The sequence below is a fragment of the Salvelinus sp. IW2-2015 genome, linkage group LG36 (assembly GCF_002910315.2).
Source record: "Salvelinus sp. IW2-2015 linkage group LG36, ASM291031v2, whole genome shotgun sequence".
NCBI lineage: Eukaryota > Metazoa > Chordata > Actinopteri > Salmoniformes > Salmonidae > Salvelinus > Salvelinus sp. IW2-2015.
The window spans coordinates 37441049-37451638 of record NC_036875.1 but is presented as its reverse complement, the minus strand read 5'-3'; the positions used below and the strand labels follow the sequence as shown (position 1 = coordinate 37451638).

Here is a 10590-nt window from a genome sequence, read left to right as displayed (position 1 = left end):
TCCCCCTCTGTAGGACAATGCGTCTGTGATAACAATACTCTTTGCACTAGCATCCCCCTCTGTAAGACAATGTGTCTGTGATGACAATGCTCTCTGCACTGACTGTCAGGAAGAGTCTCTCTTCTCTCTCAAACACACAGGCACACATAGGGACACACACACCTCTGCAGTGCAAGCCGTGACTCCCCACTAATGACCTAGATCTGTTAATGAGGACTGTTAACCCCCAGCGATAGTCAACCAAATCGGAGGGAGCTGTCATCCCACTGATTAGAGGGAGAGTGACAAACAAAGGCTATGTGAAGGACGAAGGATGGGATTGAAAACAAACAAAAGATAACTATTGTAAAATAAACACTACAGGAAAAGGGGGGACGAACACGCCCTTTTTCAAATTGACGTGGCTGTAATGGAGCGGGTTGAGAGTTAAGTTCCTTGGTGTCCACATCACCAACAAACTATTATGGTCCAAACACACCAAGACAGTCGTGTAGAGGGCACGTCAATGCCTTTTCCCCCTAAGGGGACAGAAAAGACTTGTCATGGGTCCCCAGATCCTCAAAAAGTTCTACAGCTGCACCATCGAGAGCATCCTGACCGGTTCAATTATTGCCTGGTATGTTCACCGGTTGAGAATTTGACCGTAAGATGCCACAGAGGGTAGTGCGTACGGCCCAGTACATCACTGGGGCCAAGCTTCCTGCCATCCAGGACCTATATACCAGGCAGTGTCAGAGGAAGGCCCAACAAATTGTCAAACACTCCAGTCACCCAAGTCATAGACTGTTCTCTCTGCTACTGCACAGCAAGCGGTACCGGAGCGCCAAGTCTAGGTCCAAAAGGCTCAAAACAGCTTCTACCACCAAGCCATAAGATTGCTGAACAATTTGCATTGACACCCCACACCCTTTGTTTTTACACTGCCGCTACTCGCTGTATATTATCTTTGCATAGTCACTTTAACCCTACCTACCAATTACTGGTACCTCCTGTATATAGCCTGTCATTATTATTTTATTGTGTTACTTTTTATATTAGTTTTATTTATACTTGAGTTTATTTAGTAAATATTTTACTATATGTATAAGCTGGAAGTAGAAGCCTACGTATTGTTCATTAGTTTACTACAGTAGTTGCCTATGACCTTAGTACATATTCATTGCTCCCATTAGCTTATTTCAACTTCTTAAGTTTACAGCTCCTACTTAAAAACACGTGCCCACTTATACAGAGTGTACTGTACAAAACATCAGGAACACTTGCTCTTTCCATGACAGACTGACCATGTGAAAGCTATGATCCCTTATTGAGGTCAGTCGTTAAATCCACTTTAATCAGTGTAGATGAAGGGGAGAACACAGGTTAAAGAAGGATTTTTAAGCCTTGAGACAATATAGACATGGATTGTGTATGTGTGCCATTCAGAGGGTGAATGGGCAAGACAAAAGATATAAGTGCCTTTAAAACGGGGTATGGTAGTAGGTGACAGGCACACTGGTTTGTGTCAAGAACTGCAACACTGCAGGGTTTTTCACGCTCAAGAATGTGTATCAAGAATTGTCCACCACCCAAAGGACATCCAGCCAACTTTACGCAACTGTGGGAAGCATGGGAGTCAACATGGGCCAGCATCCCTGTGGAGTCAACATGGGCCAGCGCCCTGATAGGAAGCTCAAACATGGGCCATGTCATTCCGTGTGAATGCAACATGGTTCCAGACATCCTATGAGGAAACCTGTACGATGACATGTGTGGAGCCAGGCATCCCTGTGGTTCAACATGGGCCAGCGTCCTGTGGAGTCAACATGGCCAGCATCCCTGTGGACTCAACATGGGCCAGCATCCCTGTGGAGTCAAACGATGGGCCAGCGTCCACTGTGGAGTCAACATGGGCCAGCATCCCTGGATGTCACCATGGGCCAGTCCACTGTGATAACATGGGCGCTCCCCTGTGGAGTCAACATGGGCCAGCATCCCTGTGAGAGCAACATTGGCCAGCATGCCCGCTGTGGAGTCATCACATGGGACCACATCCCTCGTGAAGTCATCCAGGGCAGTTCATCTGTGATTGTCAACATGGCCAGCGATCCTGTGAGTAAAATGCGCCCGGCATCCTGTTTGGAGTAACTATGGCCTAGCATCCCTTGGTGGGAAGTCAAACATGGCCAGATCTCCTGTGGAATCAAACAATTTGGGCCGCACGCCCCCCGCTGACCCTCTTTTCTAACCTCCGAGCCTAAGCCATCTCTGTGGAAGTCAACAGGTGGGCCATTACATCCCTGTGGAATCAATAATGGCCAGACAATCCTGTTGGATGTCAAACCACTGGTTTGCCAGCATCCCTTGAACACTTTTAAGAACATCCCACCCCCCGCATTGAGACGTTTAGAAGGGTGCAAAAGGGGCGCAACAGCTAATTTTATTTTTAGTGACAGTGTGTTTCCTTCTATATGTTATTGGGATATATCTCACGTTTATTATGAGTTATACATGTTGCCTTCCGAGATAGGATCCACCACACATTTTCCCCATTTTGTTACGCCTCCCCCTTCACTTCTATTAAGGATTCACATCACACTAATTATCACAACTCCTCGTCACACTAGTCATACCACTAACAAATACCCATAATACAAAGTGATTTTTTTTATTTTTTTGCAAAAGGTATAAGAAAGTTTAACAGAACACACTTTATTTACATAAGTAAATTCAGACCTTTCTAAGAGACTCACAATTGTAGCTGCCAGGTGCATCTGTTATTCCACTTGATCATCCTTCAAGATTTTCATACTTAACGTCATTTGGATTTCACTTTTTTGGGTATAATGCCAATTCATGATTAGACCATTTTGGCAAAGTCAACACTAAGTCCCATAATATATAAGTTCCCACCAGAGTTGCCCCCGGCAATTCGTATCGGCCCACCTATTAAAACTCAATCACCTGAAGTCTTCTACAGAGTAAATTTCTCAGTAGAACCTAAAGTTCAGATCAAGGTCATAAAGTCCCATCCCTGAACCGCCATAGCTAGGACCACCGAAGAGTCCACTGAATGAAAACCTGCTCCAGAGCGCTCAGGACCTCAGACTGGGGCGAAGGTTCACTTTCCAACAGGACAACAACCCTAAGCACACAGACAAAACAATGAGTGGCTTCGGGACAAGGTTCACCTTCCAACAGGACAACAACCCTAAGCACACAGCCAAAACAACGAGTGGCTTCGGGACAAGTCTCTAAATGTCCTTGAGTGGCCCAGCCAGAGCCCGGAATTGAACCCGATCGAAAATCTCTGGAGACCTGAAAATAACTGTGCAGCAACGCTCCCCATCCAACCTGACCGAGCTTGAGAGGATCTGTAAAGAAGAATGGGAGAAACTCCCCAAATACAGGTGTGCCAAGCTTGTAGAGTCATACCCAAGAAGACTCAAGGCTGTAATCACTGCCAAAGGTGCTTCAACAAAGTACTGAGTAAAGGGTCTGAATACTTATGTAAATGTGATTTAAAATTTWAATTTTTTATATAAAATTAGCAAACATTCCTATAAACCTGTTTTTCCTTTGTCATTATGGGGTATTGTGTGTACATAGATGAGGATTTTAGAATAAGGCTGTAATGTAACAACATGTGGAAAAAGTCAAGTGGTCTGAATACTTTCCGAAGGCATTGTATACAGTATATATACAAACATATTTGGACACCCCTTCTTCAAATTAGTGGATTCGGATATTTCATCCACACCCGTTTCTGACAGGTGTATAAAATCGAGCACACAGCCATGCAATCTCCATAGACAAACATTGGCAGTAGATTGGCCTTACTGAAGTGTTCAGTGACTTTCAAAGTGGCACCGTCATAGGATGCAAACTTTCCAACAAGTCGATACGTCAAATTTCTGTCCTGCTAAAGCTGCCCCGGTCAACTGTATATGCTGTTATTGTGAAGTGGAAATGTCTAGAAGCAACAACAGCTCAGCCGCGAAGTGGTAGGCCACACAAGCTCACAGAACGGGACCGCCGAGTGATGAAGCGCATAAAAATGGTCTGTCCTCGGTTGCAACAGTCTTTACCGAGTTCCAAACTGCCTCTGGAAGCAACGTCAGCACAATAACTGTTTGTCGGGAGCTTCATGAAATGGGTTTCCATGGCCGAGCAGCCGCACACAAGCCTCAGATCTCCATGTGCAATGCCAAGCATCGGCTGGAGMGGTGTAAAGCTCGCCGCCATTGGACTCTGGAGCAGTGAAAACGTGTTCTCTTGAGTGATGAATCACGCTTCATCATCTGGCAGTCCGACAAACAAATCTGGGTTAGGCAAATGCCAGGAGAACGCTACCTGCCCCAATGCAAAATTGCAACTGTAAAGTTTGGTGGAYGAGGAATAATGGTCTGGGGCTGTTTTTCATGGTTCGGGCTAGGCCCCTTAGTTCCAGTGAAGGGAAATCTTAACACTACAGCATACAATGACATTCTAGACGATTCTATGCTTCCAACTTTGTAGCAACAGTTTGGAGAAGGCCCTTTCCTYTTTCAGCATGACAATGCCCCTGTSCACAAAGCGAGGTCCATGCAGAAATGATTTGCTGAGATCGGAGTGAAAGAACTTGACTGGCCTGCARAGAGCCCTGACTTCTCCTCTCTTTCTGCTCTTACTTTATGAGTCCTTTGTGGTGTGTTATCACCCCTGTAACCTCACAGATGAATGCAGATGAAGKTGGGTAAAATGATCATGAAAAAAGTATGCTCCGTACTACCCAGAGAAACCTCATTAATATGCATCATGTAGAAGCCAAAAGAAAATAAGATCCTCTCATTTAAAAATCTGATTACATATTCTACTTTATGTTGCACCCAAGAGGTGCGTTTTAAAATTCAAATACTATTTACTCCAACGCACAATTGTGAAATGAGCCCAATCACCAGAAACCAAAGGATTGTGCACTAATTAAGAGGACACTTGAAAGACAAAGACTTGGTTGTTGAAGATTGATTAAGACAGACCAACATGCAGAAGGAGCGGACCAATGAGAATCCTCCGTTCAAAGGCCTGACAACATGTTCCACTGTAGATAGTGGGGATCTTCAAACCATACGTCTAGGAGAACTACAAATGGTTAGACATTTCTATAAATATAACTTTAACTTTGGGAACGGCAACGGGCTGTATCTTCACACACAAATAGTCTACATGTATTCTCCAGTGCCTGCTGCCTACTACACTGTACCGGCCCCACATGACATAGTCTCATTGGAGTACAGTGCTGGCCACACTAGGGATCACATATGATGAATAAATGTCCATAAAGCATAAAGCATGACAAACACCACATTGTAGGGATGACCCTGAGAAACAGAACTGGCCAAAAAAGATAAGTCAATCAGATCACACCCCTGTGTTTAACTTTCATTTCCTGGTCCTATGTATGTCGTTAAATCCTAAGGGTTGGTTGAGATTAGAGTGGTGGCCTGAGGCCATGCCAGGGGAAAGCCCAGACCAGGATGGGTGGGGGTCAATAGTTCTGGACTGTAGGCACATCACTGGATGGGTGGCCTGTCTGTACATCAGGATTTAATGACAAGTGGCCGGTCCAGACAGYGATWYGCAGAAAAACAACAAGCAATACACCCCGCTGCCTCAATGACGCTAGTCTAGCCCCTCAATGACTTTACTCTAGCCCCTCAATGCCGCTAGTCTAGCCCCTCAATGACGCTTGTCTAGCCCCTCAATGCCGCAGTCCTATAGCCCCTCAATGACGCCGTCTAGCCCCTACAATGACTTACTCTAGCCCTCAATGATGCAGTCAGCCCCTTAATGCACTGCTTTCCTACCCCTCAATGACTTTCACTCTACCTCAATGAGCGTCTAGCCCTCAATGAGCCGTCTAGCCCCTCAATGACGTGTCTAGCCCTTCAATGACGCTAGTCTAGCCCTCAATGACTTTACTCTAGCCCCTCAATGAACGCTAGTCTGCCCCTTCAATACGCTATCACCTAGCCCCTTCAATCACTAGTCTAGCCCCTCGTAGTCTTACCCTCAAGACACTAGTCAGCCCCATCGATAGCCTCATGACGCTGTCTAGCCCTACATGACACTAATCTAAGCCCATCATATGACCTACCAGTCTCCGCCCCTCAATGACGCAGCTAGGCCCCTCAATTGACACTATGTCAGGCCCCTCAATGACGCTACGTCTTGCCCCACTCAATAGCTTAATCTAGCCCCTCACATGCAACGCTAGTCTAGCCCCTCAATGACGCTAGTCTAGCCCCTCAATGACGCTAGTCTAGCCCCTCAATGACGCTAGTCTAGCCCCGCAATGACGCTAGTCTAGCCCCTCTCACTGGGTGTCCTATTATCAAGAATCAGATATATGTACTATGTAACATTCTGAGGGTCTTACACCCCCGCGATGTGCTTCTTGTCTATCACCTGCTGTTTCTTCCTCAGCGGTGTGCCTGCGTGCGTCTACACGTCTTGATTGCTTTGTTTGTTTTGCAATCAGAAATACTCCAGGAGGACAATCCTCTTGAGGTAAAAGCTGATCCTGATCAACCTTAGATGGAGCTAAAGCCCCTGGCAACAGAGAATTAACCTCTGCTCTCCCACTGGCTGGATGTTATCATCACTACTGTGGCACGAAGCCATCTTCACCTGTAAACAGCTGTCCTGTCCTCTGGTGGGCGAGATCTGATCTGATCCCCTCTGGCCTGGCCGCCCAGGCCACTGCGTGCAATAAAACAGTCCTGTAATCTGAGGGTGAACGCCTATCCAGGCCACACACAGATTAACAATCTGCAACCAATGATGAGCCCAGAAAAAGTGAGGGCAGAGAGAGAGAGATAACGACAGAGAYAGAGAAATTAGGAGAATGAAATTAAACAAACTGTGAGCAGCATCAATGGAGATTATCCTCTCTATTTCTCTGTCTCTATTTCCCACTCTCTCTTTCTCTCTGTCACTCTCTCTCCCTTCGCATCTCTCTCTCCCATTGCATCTCTCTCTCTATCCCTTTCCATCTCCCTCTTTCTCCCTTTCCATCTCTCTCTCTCTCTCCCTCTCCCTTTCCTTCTCTTTCTTTCTTTCTCTCTCCCTCTCCCTTTCTCTCTCTTTCTCCATCTCTCTCGCTCCTAATTTGCCCTAGAATAAAGCCAACGTTTATGAAGCCTGGATGTTGTGAGCGCTAATCCATCTGTGTTTTGCTCAGTTTAGAAGAGATTACATGATGGTTGCTTTTGTAAATGATATAAGAGTAGGTGAAAGACAGACGCTGCCCCATGCAAACAATGAGCAGGAAGGAGAATGGATGATGGTGACAATGGCAAATCACGGCGCCAGCGAGGAACTACGGTACTGGTGGTCTTTGCGGTTGTTAATGTGATTTACGGACATGTTTTGGTGAAGAAACTAAGCCTCGCTGCCGAAAGGAGGATGGAGTCAGAGGAAAAAAATGTTAATCTACAGAGAGAGACTGTTGTCTTTCCTCCACAACACAGATGAGCCAGCAATAGAGAAATGGTGTGCAAAAGAAAAACACTACTCTGAATGATGTAAAGGATATTTCTGCTTTCTTAAAGTACAGAAATTACAAATCCACCCACAGTATTTTGATAACAGTCATCTGCTCTACAGATGGTCATACTATCAACAAACTATCTGTTGATAAGCAACTGCTTGCTAAGGTTACGGTTAGGTTATACGGTTAGGTTTAGGGTAAGGGTTAGTAGATACAGTGGCTTGCAAAAGTATTCACCCCCTTTGGCATTTTACCTATTTACCTTACAACCTGGAATTAAAATAKATTTTTGGGGGGTCTGTATCATTTGAGTTTACACAACATGTCTACCACTTTGAAGATGCAAAATATTTTTTATTGTGAAACAAACAAGAAATATGACAAAAAAAACTGAAAGCTTGAGCGTGCATAACTATTCACCCCCCCAAAGTCAATACTTTGTAGAGCCACCTTTTGCAGCAATTTCAGCTGCAAGTCTCTTGGGGTATGTCTCTATAAGCTTGGCACATCTAGCCACTGGGATTTTTGCCCATTTTTCAAGGCAAAACTGCTCCAGCTCATTCAAGTTGGATGGGTTCCACTGGTGTACAGCAATCTTTAATTCATACCACAGATTCTCAATTGGATTAAGGTCTAGGCTTTGACTAGGCCATTCCAAGACATTTAAATGTTTCCCCCTAAACCACTCGAATGTTGCTTTAGCAGTATGCTTAGGGTCATTGTCCTGCTGGAAGGGGAACCTCCGTCCCAGTCTCGAATCTCTGGAAGACTGAAACAGGTTTCCCTCAAGAATGTCCCTGTATTTAGCYCCATCCATCATTCCTTCAATTCTGACCAGTTTCCCAGTCCCTGCTGATGAKAAACATCCCCACAGCCTGATGCTGCCACTACCACCATGCTTCACTGTGGGGATGGTGTTCTCATGGTGATGAGAGGTGTTGGGTTTGCGCCAAACATAGCATTTTCCTTGATTGCCAAAATGCTCAATTTTAGTCTTATCTGACCAGAATACCTTCTTCCATATGTTTGGGGAGTCTCCCACATGCCTTTTGGCGAACACCAAACGTGTTTGCTTAGTTTTTTCTTTAAGCAATGGCCATTTTCTGGCCACTCTTCCGTAAAGCCCAGCTCCTTGGAGTGTATGGTTTAAAGTGGTCCTATGGACAGATACTCCAATCTCAGCTGTGGAGCTTTGCAGCTCCTTCAGGGTTATCTTTGTTCTCTTTGTTGCCTCTCTCATTAATTCCCTCCTTGACTGGTCCGTGAGTTTTGGTGGGCGGCCCTCTCTTGGCTGGTTTGTTGTGGTGCCATATTCTTRCCAATCCTAAATAATGGATTTAATGGTGCTCCGTGGGATGTTCCAAGTTAATGATATTTTTTCATAACCCAACCCTGATCTGTACTCCACAACTTTGTCCCTGACCTGTTTGGAGAGCTCCTTGGTCTTCATGGTGTCGCTTGCTTGGTGGTGCCCCTTGCTTAGTGGTGTTGCAGAATCTGGGGCCTTTCAGAACAGGTGTATATACGCTGAGATCATGTGACAGATCATGTGACACTTAGATTGCACGCAGGTGGACTTTATTTAACTAATTATGTGACTTCTGAAGGTAATTGGTTGCACCAGATCTTATTTAGGGGCTTCATAGCGAAGGAGGTAAATACATATGCACGCACCACCTTTTTATTTTTTTATTTTTCTAATTTTTTTGAAACAAGTAAAAAAAAATATTTCACTTCACCAGTTTGGACTATTTTGTGTATGTCCATTACATGAAATCCAAATAAAAATCTATTTATATTACAGGTTGTAATGCAACAAAATAGGAAAAACGGCAAGGGGGATGAATACATTTGCAAGGCACTGTAGTTAGTTGAAATGTTGACATTTATTGAACATCTACAAACCATCTACATGGGACTATCCAAATAAAGTGTTACTTCATTAAACTTGTGCTTTTACATTCTATGGCTAATGCTGCCAAGGCAACCCTACAATAAGAGCATACCTGTTTATAGATTATCCTTAATGAAGGCCTTAAAGCTTGAGCTCAACACACAACAAACAATATCTAGGTAGTTTTATCCCTTTGTATGACATTGTTACACAAAAATGTGTGTTAGTAATTTTCCATGCCCTCAGTTTGTTGTCAAACAACACTCTAACGATCCAAAGAAWATAACTTGGTTGGTAAGTACGTGCATTGCTGTTAGAGAAGTATTTCCAGGTCATTTTGGTTCCAGGACAGGCCTACGACATGATCTTTGGAGTATTATTTGTGTTGCTACTTTGTTGCAAGTCATGCCATGCGATGTCAGGAGCGGCAAACACAGCAAAGCAAGCAAGGTAATAACAGGCCAGTTGGGCTGTTTCTGTTAATCGTGACAGGCGTTATGATATGCTAACACGCTAGCCTTCACGGTTGGCGCCAAACACTTTCTTTTACATAAGATCTGAAACAAATAACTTCCATCCATAGGGTTTTTACAAAACAATCAACTAGGGTTAGCATCGCTAATTCATCATTAGCGACTGTGTATATGTACTTGTGGAGCACAGAGAGATGGGGAGTAATCAACTTACCACCAATGAGGCCAGATGATATGAAGAGGTCTGATATGGCCCTCTCCCCTATCCAGGCCCTCGCTCTTCCCTGGGGTGAGTAGGAGCCTCAGCCTGCCCAGTGCCTTCGCTCTGATCCCTCATGGGGTAATGAGAGAGCTGAGAGGTTCCTCCCCTTCCTTCCTCCTGTTCTACTGGACGCAGCAGCTCTTCAGACCTGTTGGGGTTAGATAAAGGGTGAAGACACTGTACTGCCACCACTTCATGATGTGATAAAGACAAACACATTATGGAATGGCCCTCGATGATGATCCTGCACTTTATTATTCCAATAATGACACTTTTTAACAATGAAAAGCTTAGTAATTTTTCATAGCCAATGGCTTATTATTTCAGTGTATTACTATTCCTAGTGTGTTACCATAGAGCCTCTGGCCTGCCTGGAGACATGGGTTGACCCTGTGAGCCTCTGGCCTGCCTGGAGACATGGGTTGACCCTGTGAGCCTCTGGCCTGCCTGG

At 44.8% G+C, this 10590-nt stretch overlaps 1 long non-coding RNA gene across 1 annotated transcript in view; it reads right to left on the bottom strand.

The window, feature by feature from the left end:
• LOC111959837 (uncharacterized) overlaps positions 1-10584 on the bottom strand; it is a 28524-nt gene extending 17940 nt beyond the window's left edge. Inside the window, exons 1-2 of the long non-coding RNA XR_002876726.1 lie at positions 10492-10584; positions 10092-10287 (exon numbers count right to left, since the gene is read on the bottom strand). This is a non-coding gene — a long non-coding RNA (uncharacterized lncRNA). The remainder of the gene's footprint in view (positions 1-10091; positions 10288-10491) is intronic.
• Positions 10585-10590: the final 6 nt, after the last annotated feature.